The 21,655-nt window shown below is 42.6% G+C and overlaps 1 protein-coding gene and 1 long non-coding RNA gene across 3 annotated transcripts in view; one reads left to right on the forward strand and one right to left on the reverse strand.

Moving 5' to 3' along the window:
- LOC126297824 (uncharacterized) overlaps positions 1-18,963 on the forward strand; it is a 61,132-nt gene extending 42,169 nt beyond the window's left edge. The window contains exon 3 of the long non-coding RNA XR_007552578.1: positions 17,950-18,963. This is a non-coding gene — a long non-coding RNA (uncharacterized LOC126297824). The remainder of the gene's footprint in view (positions 1-17,949) is intronic.
- Positions 1-21,655, reverse strand: part of LOC126297822 (glutamate receptor ionotropic, kainate 2) — a 402,447-nt gene that overhangs the window by 317,205 nt on the left and 63,587 nt on the right. The gene's annotated exons all lie outside the window — the stretch shown is intronic.

Genomic DNA, 21,655 nt, shown 5'->3' on the forward strand with positions numbered 1-21,655 from the left:
CAGGCAGAATGTAAGATACAGTCTTGTATGTGTGTCCATTGATTACTGTCAAGTTCATGATACACTCCTGGAAATTGAAATAAGAACACCGTGAATTAATTGTCCCAGGAAGGGGAAACTTTATTGACACATTCCTGGGGTCAGATACATCACATGATCACACTGACAGAACCACAGGCACATAGACACAGGCAACAGAGCATGCACAATGTCGGCACTAGTACAGTGTATATCCACCTTTCGCAGCAATGCAGCCTGCTATTCTCCCATGGAGACGATCGTAGAGATGCTGGATGTAGTCCTGTGGAACGGCTTGCCATGCCATTTCCACCTGGCGCCTCAGTTGGACCAACGTTCGTGCTGGACGTGCAGACCGCGTGAGACGACGCTTCATCCAGTCCCAAACATGCTCAATGGGGGACAGATCCGGAGATCTTGCTGGCCAGGGTAGTTGACTTACACCTTCTAGAGCACGTTGGGTGGCACGGGATACATGCGGACGTGCATTGTCCTGTTGGAACAGCAAGTTCGCTTGCCGGTCTAGGAATGGTAGAACGATGGGTTCGATGACGGTTTGGATGTACCGTGCACTATTCAGTGTCCCCTCGACGATCACCAGAGGTGTACGGCCAGTGTAGGAGATCGCTCCCCACACTATGATGCCGGGTGTTGGCCCTGTGTGCCTCGGTCGTATGCAGTCCTGATTGTGGCGCTCACCTGCACGGCGCCAAACACGCATACGACCATCATTGGCACCAAGGCAGAAGCGACTCTCATCGCTGAAGACGACACGTCTCCATTCGTCCCTCCATTCACGCCTGTCGCGACACCACTGGAGGCGGGCTGCCCGATGTTGGGGCGTGAGCGGAAGACGGCATAACGGTGTGCGGGACCGTAGCCCAGCTTCATGGAGACGGTTGCGAATGGTCCTCGCCGATACCCCAGGAGCAACAGTGTCCCTAATTTGCTGGGAAGTGGCGGTGCGGTCCCGTGTGGCACTGCGTAGGATCCTACGGTCTTGGCGTGCATCTGTGCGTCGCTGCGGTCCGGTCCCAGGTCGACGGGCACGTGCACCTTCCGCCGACCACTGGCGACAACATCGATGTACTGTGGAGAGCTCACGCCCCACGTGTTGAGCAATTAGGCGGTACGTCCACCCGGCCTCCCGCATGCCCACTATACGCCCTCGCTCAAAGTCCGTCAACTGCACATACGGTTCACGTCCACGCTGTCGCGGCATGCTACCAGTGTTAAAGACTGCGTTGGAGCTCCGTATGCCACGGCAAACTGGCTGACACTGACGGCAGCGGTGCACAAATGCTGCGCAGCTAGCGCCATTCGACGGCCAACACCGCGGTTCCTGGTGTGTCTGCTGTGCCGTGCGTGTGAACATTGCTTGTACAGCCCTCTCGCAGTGTCCGGAGCAAGTATGGTGGGTCTGACACACCGGTGTCAATGTGTTCTTTTTTCCATTTCCAGGACTGTAGTCTTTCTGATTTCACTTTAATTTTACAACCTTTTCCATCACTTCAATCATGTACATCGCACTTTATTTTTGGTTTTAACATCATCACCAAGACAAACCGCAACTATAAGGTGACCCCATTGTCGCAGGTATTAACTTCCTCGTCACGTATCACTGTTAAGTTAATTATATAATTATGAGAACCAGTCTGCCAAGGTTTAGTGTATCACGTTTGCCAAAAAGCACAGTGCAGGTGCGTTTCAACATTCAGGAAACCAGATTGATTGACACCTCTGTGATTCTTGAGTGGTGCCCAGTTCATGAATGTCTCGAAGATTTTATAATGCCTGTCGCCTCTTCATACATTTACACTGAACTGCCACCAAGGCACTCACATCATTACTACACTGATTTTCAACTATAGGACGTTACGTTTCAGAAAAGTATTATCTGGTGTAACACGTGGTACTGTAATGTAAACCATATAATTATAAGAAGTGATGTGCTGATTTTTAGCGCAACACGTGTACAAATCGCTATGTATATTTCAATATTCAGTAAACGAGGTTGATCTGCGTCCCTTAATTGCCTCCCAATGCAGGACGGACTTTCAGATTTCACTTTCATATTAAAACTCCTAACGGAACTTCACGCGTGTACCCTGCAATGAGACAGAGGCCCTCTCGTCATCACCAGCCGAGACTTCAGCTGTAAGGTGTCCCAGTCCACGCAAGTATTATAAGCTGCAACACGGATTAATGTTAGCCAAACTACATGATTATGAGACGTAATCTGCAGATTTATAACGGACCACCGTTAACAAATGGCAATGTGAAGGTACATTTCGAAAGTCAGTAAATGAGATACATTCATGCGTATGTGTCCTTTGAGTGCTGCTCAATGCAGGACTGTCTTCCAGATTTCACTCGAAGATTACCGCCTCTTCATACGTGTACATTGCTCCACAACTGAGAACCTCACGTGATCAGAAACCCAAACTGCAACTATAAGATGCCCCAGTTCACACAAGTATTATCAGCTGCAACACGTATCACTGTTAGTGATCTTTCATGATTACGACAATCAGTTTGCCAGGTTTTAGTGTAATAACGTCAACAAAAGGGAATGTGCAGGTAAATGTCAGCTTTCAGTAAACGAGATCCATTGACGCCTCTCTTTTCTCTTGAATGGTGCCCAGTGCAGGTATGTCTGTACGATTTTACACTAATTTTACAGTGCCTACCTTCACATCACACGTACACACTCCACTGCCACAAAGGCTCTCACATGATCACCGAGATACATTGATATCAATGTGCCCCTTGAATGCTGCCCAATGTAGACTGGTCATCCAGTTTTTACTTGAATTTTACGACGCTTACCATCGCTTCACGCAAGTTTAACTTACCGTCATTGAAGCGCTGACATCATCACCAACCCAAACTACATGTACATGATACACTGTTCGATTAAGTATTAACTGCTGTAACACGTATTACTGTTAAGGATATTACGTAATTATGAGAAGCAATCTGTTGACTTTTAGCGATATACCATTGACAAAAGGTTGCAGATACATGTCAACATTCAGCAAACGAGATACATTCATGCCTGCGTGCTGTAATTTTACAGCACTTGTGTCACTTCATGTGTGTAACGCTGCGCTGCCCCAGACACACTCACATTATCACCACGCCAAATCTCTATTATAGGATGCCCCAGTCCACAAAAGTATTATCAGCTGTAACACGTATCACTGTTAAGGAAATTACATAATTATGAGAATCAGTCTACCGTGATTTAGTGGATCGTACGTAGTGAAAAAAAGGGAATATGAAGGTACAGGAAACTTCACATGTATAATCGAGGCACTCACTGTATCACAAGTGTAAACTACTATTATACCATATTCACGTTCACACAAGTATTATCTGCTACAAGCAGATTACATAATTATGAGAATCAAACTGCTGATATCTAAAGGAACACAGTTAGCAAAGGGGAATAGGTAGATACATTTCAACATTCGAGAAAGAGAGACACGTTTCCACCTCGGTATTTCTTGACTGTTGTCCAGTGCAGGAATGCTTCGAAAATTACACTCGAGATTTACAGCACCTGCTCTCACTTCACCCGTGCACACTGTACAGCAACAGAGTCACTAACATCTCCAGCCCAAATTTAAGCTATACGATGCCACCGTTCTCAGATTTGTCATCTGGTGTAACACATACTACTCTTAAGCGAATCACATATGTATGAGATACAGTGTGCCGATATTTAGTGGTACTCTGTTACGAAAAGTGAATTATTGTTGTTCAGGTCTTCAGTCTTGAGACTGGTTTGATGCAGCTCTCCATGTTACTCTATCCTGTGCAAGCTCCTTCATCTCCCAGTACCTACTGCAACCTACATCCTTTTGAATCTGCTTAGTGTATTCATCTCTCGATCTTCCTCTACGATTTTTACCCTCCACGCTGCCCTCCAATACTAAATTGGTGATTCCTTGATGCCTCAGAACATGTCCTACCAACCGATCCCTTATTCTAGTCAAGTTGTGCCACAAGCTCCTCTTCTCCCCAATTCTATTCAATACCTCCTTATTGGTTATGTGATCTACCCATCTAATCTTCAGCATTATTCTGTAGCACCACATTTCGAAAGCGTCTATTCTCTTCTTGTCTAAACTATTTATCGTCCACGTTTCACTTCCATACATCGCTACACTTCATACAAATACTTTCAGAAACGACTTCCTGACATTTAAATCTATACTCGATGTTAACAAATTTTTCTTCTTCAGAAACTGTTTCCTTGCCGTTGCCAGTCTATATTTTATATCCTAGCTACTTCGACCATCATCAGTTATTTTGCTCCCCAAATAGCAAAACTCCTTTACTACTTTAAGTGTCTCATTTCCTAATCTAATTCCTTCAGCATCACCCGACTTAATTCGACTACATTCCATTATCCTCATTTTGCTTTTGTTGGTGTTCATCTTACATCCTCCTTTCAAGACACTGTCCATTCCGGTCAACTGCTCTCCCAAGTCCTTTGCTGTCTCTGACAGAATTACAATGTCATCGGCGAACCTCAAAGTTTTTATTTCTTCTCCATGGACTTTAATACCTACTCCGAACTTTTCTTTTTTTTCTTTTACTGCTTGCTCAATATACAGATTGAATGACATCAAGAAGAGGCTACAACCCTGTCTCACTCCCTTCCCAACCACTGCTTCCCTTTCATGCCCTTCGACTCTTATATCTGCCATCTGGTTTCTGTACAAATTGTAAATAGCCTTTCGCTCCCTGTATTTTACCCCTGCCACCTCCAGAATTTGAAAGAGAGTATTCCAATCAACATTGTCGAAAGCTTTCTGTAAGACTACATATGCTAGTAACGTAGGTTTGCCTTTCCTTAATCTTTCTTCTACGATAAATCGTAAGGTCAGTATTGCCTCACGTGTTCCAAAATTTCTACAGAATCCAAACCGATCTTCTCCGATGTCGGCTTCTACTAGTTTTTCCATTCGTCCGTAAAGTTAGTATTTTGCAGCTGTGGCTTATTAAACTGATAGTTCGGTAATTTTCACATCTGTCAACACCTGCTTTCTTTGGGATTGGAATTATTCTATTCTTCTCGAACAAAAGGGAATCGGCAGGTATATTTCACCATCCAATAAAAGACACTCGCTTCAGTGATTCTTGATTGGTGCCCAATGTAGGAGTGTCTGGAGTTTTACAATATCTGCCGTCACTTCACACACGTATACTGCAGTGACACCGAGCCACTCACATCATCAACAGCCCAAACTACAACTATACGATGTAACCGTTAACACAAGTGTTATCTGCTGTAACATATATTACTGCTAAGCAAATAATATAATTCTGAGAAGCAATCTACCGATGTTCAGTTGAACACAGTTAACAAAGGAGAATGTGCAGGCACAGTCGTGCTCAAAAGTATCCGAACGACCTTAATTGCATTTCGCCTGATTCGTATGCAACCCACGTAACGCAGCTGTCTAGCAGGTCCTCTAATCGCTATTTGGTACTGTCGTTTGACTATTGAAAATGGTTCCAACAAGTCACCGCTAGAAAACTCTGCTCTGTATCGCAATAACTCAAGATGTAAAGTAATACCACGATACTACAAATATCAGAGAACACCTCATCACAGATAAAACTGTCCTTAACGCTTGTAAGCTCACATTTATTGCAATAAATGACATAAATGAAATGTAACCATTTCCTGTTCCAGTACAAAAATATTCATAATTTCATTTCAAGCCCTATCACGTGCACACCGGCCTGCTAGTGAAAATAAGTGCATTTTTAATGTCTCTTCATGTGTTGCCAACAATTTCTGGTCAAACACGCATAAATCTTACTGTTGGTGAGTAAACAACTGATACTTAAGCTATATTCGTGGACGATAAAGAAGAAAACGTCCGTGAATGAGTTTCTTAGTTTTGAGTGCAGTTACGAAAGTAATATAAAAGCAACTATGAGAGTTACTGATTTATGATGCTTAGTTTGCAGTCACTTCTGAGTATTATTAGTAACTACGCTCCAGTCCCTAAACCTAGTTACAGAAATGCGAATCAGACGCATTACGTATTCCAGGCCGTAGCAGCTGCGTCTTTGAGACACCAGCTATGGTCACTTCCCAGCCCGCTGTAGGATCACATCAGTTCGTCTTCTTCCTGGTGGTACTGTAACTGAGATTTGGCTACAAGGCAAGGTATGTTTGGCAACCCTGAGATCGACGAGTTACTTCCTGGTGTGCACGGAATTAAGCCTCTAAGTTCACTTGATTTTTCCTGTCATTTCCATTGAATAATCTGAGTTATTATCGCTTGAGGTGTAACAAAATATTGTAAATTTACGGTTTTCAGCCCAAGAAAGCCGTTGCACGTGGAAATCGCAACTGATCTCGTCCTCCAAATAGCGGTTTACGAGTTCCAGTCACTATTGGCCTTGTAAGAGGAAGGCACAACACATACCTCTTTGCTAGGGCTGTGGGGACGTGCTGACCTGTGAAATAGCGTCTGTTGTGGTTCGCGGTTCCAGTCTCGCTGACTGTGCCTTTTTTATCCCTTCTGTGAAAGAGCTATATGAAGTCAGATCAAACATTGATAAGAAAATCGCAAGGAAGTACTTTCAGCTCATAGTGCAATGGTGAAAAACTTACAATGCTGCACAGCAGGTAACGCTTCTTTCCGCTGCTAACAAGGAAATTTTGGATTTCTAGGAATACATATCTTTAATTATGAAATGCCACATTTGCATACCTGTTGAGTATGACACAGCATACCAATTAAAGACAGAACCAATCGAAATTTAAGTGTGTTAGTATTTTACTAATTCGTGCCGATAGAAGCACGCTTGTGTACACATACTCAGGTTTATTAAAAAAGACTTTCGTCGTAAGGTTATCGTGGGTAGTTTGATTTCATTTCTTATAACAAAGTGCACAATTTTCGTAAGGCTTCTTTTAGTGTTGTTAAAACAATAGTAAACATGAGAGATAAATTAATTATCGACGATATATGCGAATTCTCTGATGTTATCTATAACAGTCTCACAATGCACTGCAGTTTATTGATTACATGCATGTAGAAAACGTGTTCTGAGTTGAAGCAGTCAAACAAGGTTTGAAGATGAATAAAATGCTACTACCACCCGACAACCAATGTAGAAAATACTTTTCTGACTATTTTGGCACTATGCGCTCGCCCCATACATAATACAAAAGCTTCGAGATGCATCTGCTGCCTGGCCATCTATTAGACCTGAAAAGAACAAAATGTTGCAGAAGTTAGCCCTTTTTCCACATGCGGCTATTTTGGGCTGAGAAGTGAAGGGAATTATGTTCAAAGTTCCATTAAAGTGATAACTTCAGAAGACAGCAGAATAGCGTTTTAAAAAATGTAGCAGCGAATATAGTAGAACTCCCGACGTCAGACCCACAGTGCGCGGCGCTTACCGTTACGCTAGTAGCTGTCATGTATCTACAGCGTCTCCAGAAGTCAAGAACAGCTCCTCCAGAACTTCTTCATTCCACAGTGCTGTGAGATAATGCATATGGCCGGATCTAGACTTCTGAGAGACATTTAGTTACAGGTTTTCTTTTGCACTTCACAACGTTCCCAACAAATGGAAAGGAACTCTTCCTACTTAAATTTCTGCGTCTTACACTGTTGGCAGTTCTGTGTAGGTGGCAGTTAGGCGATTTTATTTCGGTGATTACAAAATAGAGTGGAATGTATGCACTGGGTCGCCGAGGCAGCTAGTTCACGGCAATTCGGTCAACCAAGTAAATGAATGTGCCGAACATGCTGCAAACCACTACAGGGAGCCTGTGTGTCAGAATTCTCATCGAGTGTGCCGCAACGTTGTTACGATACAAAAATAAGTCTCAGAGCAGAACGTTTGGTGGTCTGTTGGATTGGTGATAGGTTCGTATGGTGGTGGTGTGTGTTCGATTCTTGATTCTGCCAATGATTTTTAATAGCGAGAGACAGAGTCTATTCTCTTCTGGCTACCCCAAGTGAAGAAAGTATAATGGCATTGTGGTATGAAATCTACATTAAACATGATATTCCTTCTTTACCAAGTAGACTTTACGCTCAACCACAATATAGTCAGGAGTGGCGAAACGTGGGAACTCTATCACCAGTAACCTTTCTTATACTAGTTATTTATTTCTACTGACGAAACAAACGCTATGTAGGGTCACAGGACACTTATTCCACTTCCAATTATTTGAGCTTTTGTATGTCAATAAGATTGGTTCTGAGCTTGGAAAGCAACTCGGACCGCTCTTAACGCGAAATTTGATTCCTTCGCGACAATACAGCTCGACTACAATTTGTTGTTTGTTCAAAACTGCAGATCCCTGACGTGTCCACATATTGCGCGTGAATGGGTTCGAATCCTGGCCCCGCACTGAAGTTTTCGTTATGTATTATCAGGCTCTAGCATGAGAGCACCTATCTGCTGGTGGATAATAATTTTGATCTTTAATGCATTTTCATTCGTTGCCAACACTAACGATATCTGACGTTATTGACTCCCAGTGAGACACAGAACTATTTGAGAGTTCACTGTAAGTTCAAGGATGTTATTCCGAGCTGCTGGTGGAGAAAAAATTCGATAGCTGACGTCTCTTTGTGTGTAGTCAACAACGATATGTGTGGGGTTCGATTCCCAGTCAGCACTGTACTCTTCGTCGTATTATTTCTAGTTCAAACATGCTCACATGTCACTGCTGGTGTAACCAACCCACATTTAATGTTCGTTTTCTCTAGAATATAACAGCGATAGGTGCCGGGTTGTTGTCGTGGGAAGGAAAAAATTAATGTTTCGTCTCGTCATTTCAGTTAAAACATCTAGCTACTGCCGAGAAAATCCGATATGTCACAGTTGATTGTGCTTCGATAACAATCCGATTAGGTTCTGGGTTCCACTCCCTGTCCAGCACAAAGCTTTACCCCACGGTATTTTAAGTAAGTTACTTGTGAAGAAGCAATACGTAACATCACCCGTAGTTCGTTAACAGGGACAATAGGTGCTGGGTAGGAATTCGCGTCCGTTAAAAATGTTTACGTTATATAATTTAAAGTTGATATTTGCTAACTGATACTGTCTAAAATCGAGGTATATCACTTTCTGTATGCCTAGTCAGGAATGACTGTTAGTTTCCGTCAGTCACGAAATCTTAGTCTGCATGACCTGGGTTTGAATCCATATGCAGGACGAGACGGTTCGTCGTGACATTTGAAGTTAATACATATTCTCAACTAGCTGCCCATGAGTAACTTAAATTTTTAATGTCATTTAGTGTTAAATAACAAGTACGGTATGTTACTTTGAGGAGGAAATCATGAATACGCCGAACTTACTACGTACATTACCTATCTAACATAATAATGAGAGTGTGTCATTTATTGCAAGAAATGTGAGCTTACAAGACTTAAGGACAGTCTTATCTGTGATAAGGTGTTCCCTGATATTTGTAGTATCGTGGTATTACTTTACATCTTGAGTTACTGCGATACAGACCAGAGTTTTCTAGCGGTGCCTTGTTGGAACCATTTTCAATAGTCAAACGACTATACCAAGGAGCGATTAGAGGACCTGCTAGACAGTTGCGTTATGTGGGTTGCATGCGTATCAGGCGAAATTCAATTCAGGTCGTTCGGATATTTTTGAGCATGACTGTACATTTCAACAGTGAGTAAATGAGATAAATTCATGTTTATGCGTCCATTGACTCCGGCGGAGTGCAGTTCCCTCTTCCAGATTTCACTCGAGTATTAAATCGCCTATGGTTACTTCAAGCGCTCGCACTGCACCGCCCCAAATCTTTCACATCAACACAGATTTGATCTATACGATGCTATGGTATTATATTTCGTAACACTTATCACAAGTAAGCATATTACATAAGACAAGCAATCTGGCCAATTTTAGCGGGACACGGTTAACATAAGTAAATGGGCAGACACGCTCAACAGTCAGTAAATGAGATTCATTCACGCCTATGTGCCCCTTGAGTGCAGGCCGATGCAGGCCTGTCATCCAGGTTCCAGCTGAATTCTACGCCGCTTACCGTCGCTTCACACATGTATATTTTACCACCACTGATGCGCTGACGTCATCACCAGCCCAAACTACATCTGAATCATACACGGTTAGATTAAGTGGTCTATTAAAACCATTGACATAAGGTACATCTCAACATTCAGTAAAGGAGATGCATTCGTGCCTGCGAGTCCCTTGAATGCTGCCTAATACAGGGCCAATTTACATTTTACTGTAATTGTGGAATGCGTACCGTCACTTCACGTGTATACACTGCACCGGCTCAGACGCACTCATCACCAGCCCAGACCTTTACTCTAAGATGCCCCAGTTCACAAAAGCATTACCAGCTGCAACACGTATCACTGTGAAGCAAAGTACATATTTATGAGAAGGTATCTCCTGATTTTTAGGGAAACATCGTTTACAAAACAGAATATACAAGTACATTTCAACATAAGTAGACGAAACACTTTCCTGCTTTTGTGTTCCTCGGCTGCTGCCCAATGCAGGAATGGTCTTACAGATTTTAGAACGCTTACCGTCGCTTTATGCACGTACACATTACTGCCACTAGTGCCCTCACAGCATCACCAGCCCGAACTACAAATATACTCTGCCACGTTTAACGCAAGTCTGCTTTAAAGCGCATTACTGTTAAGCAAATTACATAATTATGAGAAGCAATCGGTCGATTTTTTTCTGAACACCGTTAATAAAAGGCAATGTTCGGGTACGTTTAAACAGTCAATAAATGAGATACATTCATGTTTGTGTGTCCATTGACTCCGGCTGAGTGCAGGACCGTCTTCCAGATTTCACTCGAGTATTACAACGGTAATGGCGCTTCACCTGTGAACAGTGCACCGCCGCAGAGGCACTATGAGCAGTAGCACAAATTTTATCTATACGATCCCATGGTTCACAAAAATATTAATTGCTGCAACTCATATTACTATTCAGCAAATTGCATGATTATGAGAAGCAGTGTGCCGAGTTTTAGCGGAACACCTTTTACAAAAGGCAATACGCAGGTACATTTCAACACTCATTACACGATGTACATTCACGCTGCTTTGTTGCTTGAGTGCTGCATGGTGTAAGATGGTGACCGAAATTTCGCTTGGAGCTTACTTCGCTGGTGTATACCTACCCGCCCTCGTAGCTAGCGCCTAGAAGACCTGTATCGGGCTGTGCTCCGCTGCATCATCAAGAGATTTTATTTCTCCTCAGCTGTGGACTCCTCGCAGGCGCAGCATCTTCAAACACGAGTTCATACGACCTTGAGAAAGAATTTCCAACTCAACCACATAGTCATTGTAACAGCTATAATTACCAAAACACATTATGACTGAAGTCTTGTCATGCGCCACTCTCGCACACTTTCCTCGAGTCTCCACGTTATTTAGAAAAAAGACAGGGCCTGACAGGTAGCTCAAAACGAAACGAGAATGATGAATATTTGTTTGAGAACTGGAATTCTGGGCAGAGACCATTGGCCCAACAGTTAAATTACACACTAACTTCATATCATGGGTGACTTCAGCTGATAACTGAACACTGGTACCTGAAGGTAACAAGGACAGGGAATGTGTCAAATGTAGTTTCTTAGTAAGGATTTTCAAGAAGCAAAATCGAATTATGCACGGTTTTACATGGTATTAAAAAAACACGAAATTCTAAGACAGCAAGCAGACTTTCATGTCGTAGGAGTGAATGAGGATTAAGGAGAATTAATTACGATTTTGTAGAGGAGGACATAGTTGTTGACTGTTATATCTGCACAACGGTGAGCTGACTGCTCACAGCACTGCTCTGGTTACTCTACTTTGCCTGCTATGCTTATATTCTCTGTTTGTTGTGGTTAATTGTATTTACGAGCCTCTGCCTTGCTATTTTTGTGTGATTACTCTTCTGTTTTTTTGGATAGGATGATGGCAGTCCCTCTCTCATGAGCCGAACCTGGAGTAGTAGGCTAATAGTTATAATGATACTTCGTATATGAGAAGAATGACTTTAAATGAAATGCTATGCCGTAATTTGTGATTCTGTAGAAGTTGTTAAATATACTGTGAGGTATTTCATGATTTTAGCAAAGTATATACAACATACTTGGTGGGAGAGTAAACTAGTGTACACAAATTCTAATGTGTCTCCGGGAAACACTGGGGAATTTACGCTTACAAATACTTTGAGAATTTAATGTTTCATATGTTAGGATCTTATTTCTTCGTCTGTGGCTAGTTAAGTGATTTTGATTTAGCACCCCTTGAGAAAAATACTTATTTCGTGGTTTATAGTGGTACATATTATCTTTCCATCGACTTTTGGTACCGTGAAATAGACTGCGTGTACTCTGCCCGTGTCACGTTATACGGCTCTCTTATGGGTATGAGGCTGGTGCTAATGTGAGCTCTTCGCTGGCAGTCGAGTGTACACGCGTGAACTGACGGTATGCGTTGTAAAATTCGAGTGAGATCTTGGACACAGCCCTGCACTGGGCAGCAGAGAAGGGACACAGTGACGTAAATGTATCTCGTTTACCGAGTGTTCAAATGTACCTGGGCATTGCTTTAGGTTAAACTTGTTACTATAAAACCCGGCAGGTTGCTTCTCATAATTATGTGGCTTGTCTTACTGCAATACGTGTTACAGCAGACAGTACCTGTGTGAGCTATGCCATCGGGTAGTTTTAGTTTGAGCTGGTGCTGATGTGAGCGCTTCTCTGGTGGCCGAGTGTACACGTGTCTACCATTGTTCTACTGAAACATGCTTTATTAAAGCGAGCTGCTTCCACAACATCTGGCAGTAGTTACCTGTATTAAACGATTTGGTTTTGACACTGCCCCGGGCTGTGGGTAGTGGTACGAAGATGTACTTGTCCATACTGGTCGCTGTTAGACCATCTTACGGTGGTAGTGCTGAACAATGGAAATTGTGTCAACCTTCTCTAAGTGGCTAATTCGTAAATGTTTTGAGTAATGACAATGATTCTCATCTACGGTTACCAAGGAGGAATGGGAACAACCTTGTAATGATATGCTTTCTTATGCTACTTACAAGGCACGACGTACAGTCAACCTCTATTACCAATGAGACCTCGGTGGGTGTGTATATAGTCACATTTTGCTGTCGTTAATTTGTGAAACCCGCTACTTTTATTCCTTACTCTACTGGCACATCATTAAATGAATTCTATTTTTCTGTCACAGAGCAAACTTGTTCTACTGCTCTCACATTATCAGTTCTATCTTTCTACTCCAACCGCTAATACTGAGTTATTGTTCCTTTTTTACCGCGATATCCATTTTATCTATTCTCCAGTGATTTACAGCAGGGAACGAACCACCGCTTGAGTGGTTAGTTAAGCAAGCAGCCAGTGTTATTTTCTGGAGGGGTTTGCACTTAGCACAAAGTGACAAGCGATCACAGAGGCCCTTAGCTGTTTGTGGCATTTATTTCGTATCGTCTAAGTGCCATGATCTGTCATGCAGCTTTTTGTCTATCTACAGATGTAAACATGTCTTACGTGAACACATATCGCACCCTAGCCCTAGTTGGATGCCGTGGGCCCATATACAAACAACGCAAACGTCTCCGTTAACATTGCAGTTACTATTCTTCGTTCTGTACCTTCTTTCCGTTCCGTTAACAGGCGCTGGCAGCTGTAAATCCTTAATTTAGGGGCCATACTGGTTCTTGGGGTGGAAGATTCATTCCATTCTTATTATAAATCGATTAAGAATGCTTGCATTAGAGGTTGTTTTGTTACCACCCTCCACCATCGGATTACCTAATGCCATGCACTGCTTATTCGACGTATTCCCTATATGGATAACTCTATAGTCCTTGTTCCCTGTACCTTGTCGTTTCATTTGTGTAACACAGCGTTGGTGATATGGAATCATATCTTGCAAACAATTATCGGCGAAAGCGCACATACAAATATAGGAAGCTCTTTTGCTGTGACCGTCACCAGCGAGTCTTTGCGACAATGCGCAATCTAATTTACAATTTACTTGTAGTGCTACGCTCTTTCCAACAGAATCTGATGGAAAATGGGAAGCTAAGGTACCACTCCGGTTTTCTTGCACGAGGAGCTTAATTTGGTGTTGCTGACAGTGATAGTAGAGAGCATTTGGCAATCAGTTCTTATGCCTAATCTAATAACATCACTTCATTTTGTTCCGACACGTATCTTCACAATATTTAATTCACTGAACAGATAAACGCTTATACACGCCACTACAACAGCACTAAAATATTACTCGTCGACTTCGTGTCACTGACTGTGAATTTTTCAACTTCTATTGAGACATCACTAGACAATCGTGTAGTAGACTGATGCTACTCTTAAGCTTGACTACCATAACACTTATCAGACACGATCCTACCGATAATTCTGTGCCCGCATCTCGTGGTCGTGCGGTAGCATTCTCGCTTCCCACGCCCGGATTCCCGGGTACGATTCCCGGCGGGGTCAGGGATTTTCTCTGTCTCGTGATGGCTGGGTGTTGTGTGCTGTCCTTAGGTTAGTTAGGTTTAAGTAGGGGACTGGGACATGTTCATTATCTTCATTTCTTGTATAGGCATTCCCTTCTATTTTTTTTCAGAAAAGAAGCAGCACTCTGAAATACCGTCAGTACAGTAATCTTTCGGGATTATCCTTTTCATTGCCGGGTTGTGCCAGCTGTTTTTCATCTGATTTAATCAGTTTTGGCGCGGACAAATTGGGTCCTTAAGTAGTTACAAGACTAGAACCCTCTCCTAAAGTGACATTTGTGGACACCTGTTTCTGGTTTGCTGAGTAGGGAGCTGCCCCGTGTGGTCCGCAACCCACCAGTTAGCTTAGGATGCTACGTGGCCGAACAGCTACCACACGTCTCTAGTACATAGATCGACATGTTTGAAAACAGATACATCACGTAAAGAACATGTCAAAAAACTATGTCTTAATTTTCTTTAGGTCTTCTGTCAAAAGTGGAATTAGTTGCACTCTGCTTTTGACCTAGCCCCTGTTGACTTTCTATAAGTATGTCAAACGACTGTCATTACAAACCTCATTATTTTTAGTGATATCCGTGAATTTAATACCCTCATTGCTCAGCTTTATCAGCTATAAATCTTTGCTATTTTCTGTAAGAAGAGGAGGACTTGCTGACTTGTGCAACAGTCTGGAACCACTAGCGGTTGCCAACATGCTATAAATATTCCTGATCGATTGTTTCGGTTGCGAAACAACCCAATCTCGGTATATTGTTATATTTGCCTCCACATGAGTACTCACACTTGCGACTTGGAAGCAGAAATGACTAAAAAATGCCTCCTGTGTATTTTCCTGCTGACTTAGCTCTCCTTCAAAATATTACGGGAATTGTTCAACCTGCGAACACTTACTTGGTTGAGTGCGAAACTAAATCCGTACTTTTCGTGCACAACTACTCTACTAGTTTCAAAACATTCCAACTACGGGGTTGCATTTCCCCGTCGTGACACATTGCATTGGCACTAATTTAGGTAATAGCCTATGGTAGGTGCCCTATCATAGTCTATTTTGCGGGGTACCACCGACATGCCCTGACATGGTGACAGTTTCATTTACCGAGCCAGCTTATGCCGTTGTGTCTTCGCCCACCAGCACTCACTGATTAGGATGTGGTGCTGTATTTTGTGTGCTTTATTGTTAGTGTTGTGAGTAAACCGCCATTTCAAATCCACCCACCATCTTCTGGCATAACGTCCGAACGAATGGACAACTTGTTGTATACTCGGCATCAGATTGTAATTGTAGCTGAGATGAATTTAACTGTACTGACAGAAGAGGAGACTGCGTTGCAGAAGGTTACCAGTTGCCTAATAGCATGTGAACCCCAGCCGACTCGTTCTGGACGAAAAGGAACCTTCCGTAGTTTGTTGGACTTAAAGCAAGTGCTCACTAACACCCAAGAACAGTTACGAAGCATTGCTGGTGCCGTAACATTACAATGCACTAAACGAGCGTGGTTTAACGCGTGTGGTATCATATTAAAGGCAATATCCTGTACTTCTGATCAGTCTGATGCTTATCGATGGGATAAAACACTCCACCAATGTACGTTTTTCGCTATCCAGAATCAGGAAATTCTTGTGCGTCACATCGAAAACAACCTTCTGGCCACTAACGGACAGGTCCGTCATGCAGCCACTGAATTAGTGCAGCAGTATGAAGGACTGAAGAGCTCGATCCAGCATGGCTTAGTGATCGTCCACAGGGAACTGTCAAAGTTAACTGCTACCCTAGAAGCAATTAAGGCATTACAGACTTTGTTGTATAACATCCACGCAACGCAGTTGCCTGTCAACACCCTGCCCAATTTTAGTTGGCTAGGATTACAACAGAAGCTCATTCCTAATTTGCTACGAGCCGAAACTTTCTTGCAGACATTAACCTTCATTTCATTGCATTTATCAGCGCCTGTACAAATAGTCTACCCCATACAGGAATCGCCTTTGTCGTACTAATATACTGTTGCCACAGTGCGGTATTCACGCTCTAAAGAAGTGTTAAATGCGCGGATATCACTACCAGTCACTTATACAGAGTGTGAATTTGAATGTCACCGTCTTCATATATCCCCAGGTGCATGGTTGGTTGTACAGCTGCACAGAAACAATTCTGTGCCAAATTAATGATATTCTAATTGTCAGCAAAGACCGTGAAACACACTCGTTATGCCGCTTACGGAATGACCGCTTTACATTCACAACGATTATTACACGTGTTCCACCTTATCACTACGTATTGGTCTTACGCGTTGAGAAATTGCGTTGCTTTTTTGAAAAATCTGAGACGCCGTCTTGCTGTCTCACTGTTGTTGCGGTGCACGAATCTTAGTTCGTAGTTACTGGAAATAGCTTACTGTATTCGGTGTCACTGCCAATTGTAATAGCACTTCTCTGCTAAAGTCATGCATTTATGTCGCTGACTTCCCGGCTAACTTTATCTGACAATGGATTTTTATTTAATTGTTCCTACTGTGATGTAATTATACTCACTGTTAGAATATACGCTCGTTTAAATTGTACAAACAATGCTGGTTTCAAACCTTTTCCGCTGTACTTCCCTGAAACACCTTTTGCGCTGCCACTATCTGACAGCTTTCACATGCTGCTAAACATTTCTAAGGTCCTCCTACTGCAGTCAATTGATGAATTAATAGCTCGGGAAAAAGGTAAAAGTGCTCGAGATTGTGCCACTGCGCACATCGCCGAATGGAATACTCGAGAGAATCTACGCAAAGTGGTTATTCCCAGCGTTACATCTGTTCCACTAACGCTAGTGGCCATTGGACTTATTATATGCTTCACATATACCCGACGGTACTGTAAGCGATTCATGTCGCCAAAGCCAGCTCTGCCTGAGGAATAGCTGTCGAGAGATTATCGAGGGCAAATCTTTGTCAACACGAGGAACTAATCAGGCATGGCCCTCCATTATGATTAAGCATTAGGAATTAAATGTTTATATTTTGTATTATGTTTTCATTTAATATAATTGTACGTTGTACTCTGTAATGAGGAAATATATTAGCTTCTGCTTCAAATATGTTCAAATTATGATGTAGGGCATTATATCCACTTAGTAAAGAACCATGCAGATAACTTGTAATTTATGAACAGTATTTACTTTGGGAAAGAGCAGTGTTACTGAATATTTTGGAGTCAATTGTTCATTATATGTGACTAAATAGTTTATAGTGTATTGTTTAACAATCTTGACATTATAGTCTTGCACGATAAACTGTGCAGCCTATAGGAAATGTAATGAATTGTAAGAATTGATTTGGGCTAAACTAACCCTCTTTGTATTGAAATACTCCGATGAGCCTCCGCTGATGAGCCCTCTGGATGGAGTGTTACAGTCTGTCATAACCTGCGTGACCACTCTACGGCACCCGCCAACAAGCCTCGGGAATATCCGACCGAGGTACTCCATCACTGCACTCAGCCATCGTCAAGGCGGTAGCGCAGCCACTGCCCGACTGACGCATCTCGGCTGTCCCTGGTGACTCAGTACACCGGGGGTCGCCTCGGTGTCATTACGGCGCCGCACCAGCGCACTACAACGACGAGCCACATTTCTCTGTTTTGTTATTAGCTAAAAGCAGCCATCTGAATTATAACTCATTGTAACAATTTTTATGAAGTAAAAGAAAATAATTATCAAACTCTGTACCCCTTACGCCTTTTCAGTAATTTCAAAGATTTTGCTATTGGCAAGCAACACCCCTTAGACTATAGCCCCTCTAAATGTCGGTGCAACCTGTCCAAGGGAGCATTTTTTTGAGTCAATATTCTCAAACATTTTTCATGATGTCGAGTTATTTAAAACCAGTAACCTGCTCCTGCGGAAGGCGGAGGGAATGTGCATTGTGGACTGCCAGACTGATGGGAAAAGTTTATTTGTAATTAAAATTAACTTTCGTTTTTTTCCAATTTTCCTTCCGATGCAACGGAACTGTGTCTCACTGTAAGGTTGTGGCTCGGCTGGGGCCAGTGCGACGCCGCATGTTACTGGCTGTCGCTACCTACACACGCTCAATGCACTTGAATAACTCTCTCATAGTGAGTACTGCTGAAGAGGTAACGCTTTGGCAAAGCGTAGCTGACTAGCTACGCCTGCAAAGTGCCTTCCAGCAGCCAATCAGAGGGCTGTGAAGGTTCACGTGAGACGCTGGGCGGACTGGCGAGAATGCACCGGCGTCACCGAGATGTTCTCTTGTCAGTTAACCCTCGACCCAACAACGCTTGACTTCTTGCTACCCCTTATTTGAGAGCCATTGCCCCTCAATCTGGTCGTCGGTAGCCTCCCACTAGCCGCAGCTTTACGTTTGTATCCCATTAGGCTAGATTTATCGGAATAAACCTTCAGTAAGTTTCTTTTTACATTTAACTGAAATTATTTCGCTCACATGCATGTTCACGTCCCACTTTCCTAACGCCACCGGCGAATCCTGCACGTACAAAAACCCATTATCTACTTTCACGCTCGGTGTTTATTTTTATTACTTACCATTCTATGCAGTAGTTTAGCCTTATTAATTACTTTTCGAGCCTAGTTTCTAATTTAGTCTAGTAAGTTCTTCCACTCGATGTTGAAGAGTATCTGCGCTAGAGACAAACAGTCCAACGTTATCAATCAAAGGAAGGCGATATAAACATGTACCATTAACTGGTACTTATTCTCTATTTTCCTAGTTTGAAGATGTGAAAACGCCCTCTAAGACAGCTGAGAATAGGTTTGGTCATATGGAATCTCCTTCTCTGTCTCTGATTTCTGGCTGTTCTGAGGGTATCTAATGAAAGCTGTAGAATTTACTTGCATATCCTTCAGTGCACCTACATAGATTGAATCGGGGTCTCGTTTACTAACGGCTGTTAGTATAGATTTTGTTGAAACTGAGTTATACGATATCATAAAATCCATGAATCCCAGAGTGTGTGTAAATATTCTGTTCTGCGTCTTACGAATACTCCATTGTTTTATACCCAAATGTAAAGCTACATTGTTTCTGTACATGACTGACAGTGTAATTTTTACTCTATGGAGTTGGTTATAATTTCACTGCATTTCTCAGAAATTACAAATAGAAGGCTTATCGTTTTTATGTCTTTTATGTTCCCTACCTTGTGATGGAGAATAGTTAAGACATTGTTCACATTCTGGCGAATTGTCTCCTATCGCGAACATTGAATTACTAATTTTGCAGCTTCCTTTTGAATAACTTTTCATTTATCTTCAATAACGTTTGTTCAAACATAATTATCTCTGATCACTTACAATTATTTCATATACTGAAATGTTTTACAAACTGTGTGACTAAAAGTCACTGGTTGGGTTGTCCCATTAGTAGATGTACTGCGTATGAGGGCCGAACATTGTGGCTAGATGCTGCATACAGCGAAAGATACGCACGCCGGACAAAAATGTTTGTTACCCACTGGAGGCAGCACGATAATACCGTGTAACAACGTCTCTAGCCTTCGAAACGACCTCTAATCAGCCAGAAACAGAGTTCACACGTTCCTTCAAGTAGACCACATCCAGCTGCAGCCATTAACTGATCAGATGTCGTAGAGCAACCAAAATGTTCAAATGCCTGTGAATTCCTAAGGGGCCAAACTGCTGAGGTCATAGGTCCCTAGACTTACACATTACTTAAACTAACTTAAATTAACTTATGCTAAGAACAACACCTACACCCATGGCCGAGGGAGAACTCGGAGCAACGAGATTTATGGGATGTTGATTGCTAAGTTTCACCAGGTAAACAAATAACCCAAGACATTTTCTGTGGTTTTTCTGATGGGTGATTTAGCTGGTGTCTGTGTGTTCGCCAAATCAGGAACGCGCGCGCGCGCGCGCGCGCGCGTGTGTGTGTGTGTGTGTGTGTGTGTGTGTGTGTGTTCATGTAAGCCTGTGAAAACTGATGTTGTCGTCTTAGAAGACAGGAATGTCTACAGCATTGTTGAGCCACAAATAATTTATTGGACACGGCTGAATATAACTGAGACATCATTCATGGCTAACGCAAGAGCCTGTGGAGGCGGGTCAGATTGAGCTGGCCAGGCGGAGTTAGATCAAGGGCTACCTACTGATATGACAAGTACTATAAGGAGGCGCCGAGAAGTTACCACATTGTCCGGCACAGCACAGGGGCCAGAGTCGTTATATCATCGCCGCAGCAGAAAAGGCAGGGTCACTATGAGTAATGTATGTATGAGAGTTTTGTGACAAAGACCTCATTGTTGTCCTTAATAAACACAAAAGCCACTTTCGCTAGACTAATTTAATGACCCTTATGCAGGCAAACTGTTCACTTGGGGGCATGTTTTGTTTACTTAGGATATTAAGAAAGGGCATTAACTGTCATTATAATTACCAAAATTTATAGGCAAGATGGCGACTTTAGTCCATGTTTAATCAGGTGGTAAAAGCTTTTAGCGTAAAGCGATAACATTCATTTTTAATTATGGTATTTTATGACCCATAAAAATGACATCTTCCAGCCCCCAACGCTCCCACTGTGCCCTATTGGCCACGACGCCCCCCCCCCCCCCCCCCCCGCCACCACCGCCACCTACCTGTCCTTAGCGTCCCTGAGATTGGCATCCTTAATTTGTGCCTCATTCGATCAATACTGCCACCACCATAAAGTGTCTTCAACTTCCAGCACGATAAAGCGTCCAAATGCTATTTACCGATTATCTTTAAAAAAATGTGGTTACAGAACTTAACACCTCAATTAACTTAGGAAATATTCTCTTGCAACTCTAATATCACAGCAAATAACACTGGAATGCACTTTATTTTCCCCTCACACTAACACTGTTCCGTACCGATGGTTTGAAAGAAGTGCAGCGCATAGACCTCTCTGGCTGCCGATGGACAGTAGTAGGTGCGTTAGAGACAGGGGAAAATCAGTGACTACCGGCGCAGGTGGAGACAGACGCTGTTTCTGGATAATACGATGGTATTTACGGTTTTGAAGCTAATTTTTAATTATGTTTCAACATTCCGTTGCTGCTTTACTGATTTCCCCATACTTTTTAAGTAAAT

This window comes from Schistocerca gregaria, chromosome X (genome assembly GCF_023897955.1).
Source record: "Schistocerca gregaria isolate iqSchGreg1 chromosome X, iqSchGreg1.2, whole genome shotgun sequence".
Lineage (NCBI taxonomy): Eukaryota > Metazoa > Arthropoda > Insecta > Orthoptera > Acrididae > Schistocerca > Schistocerca gregaria.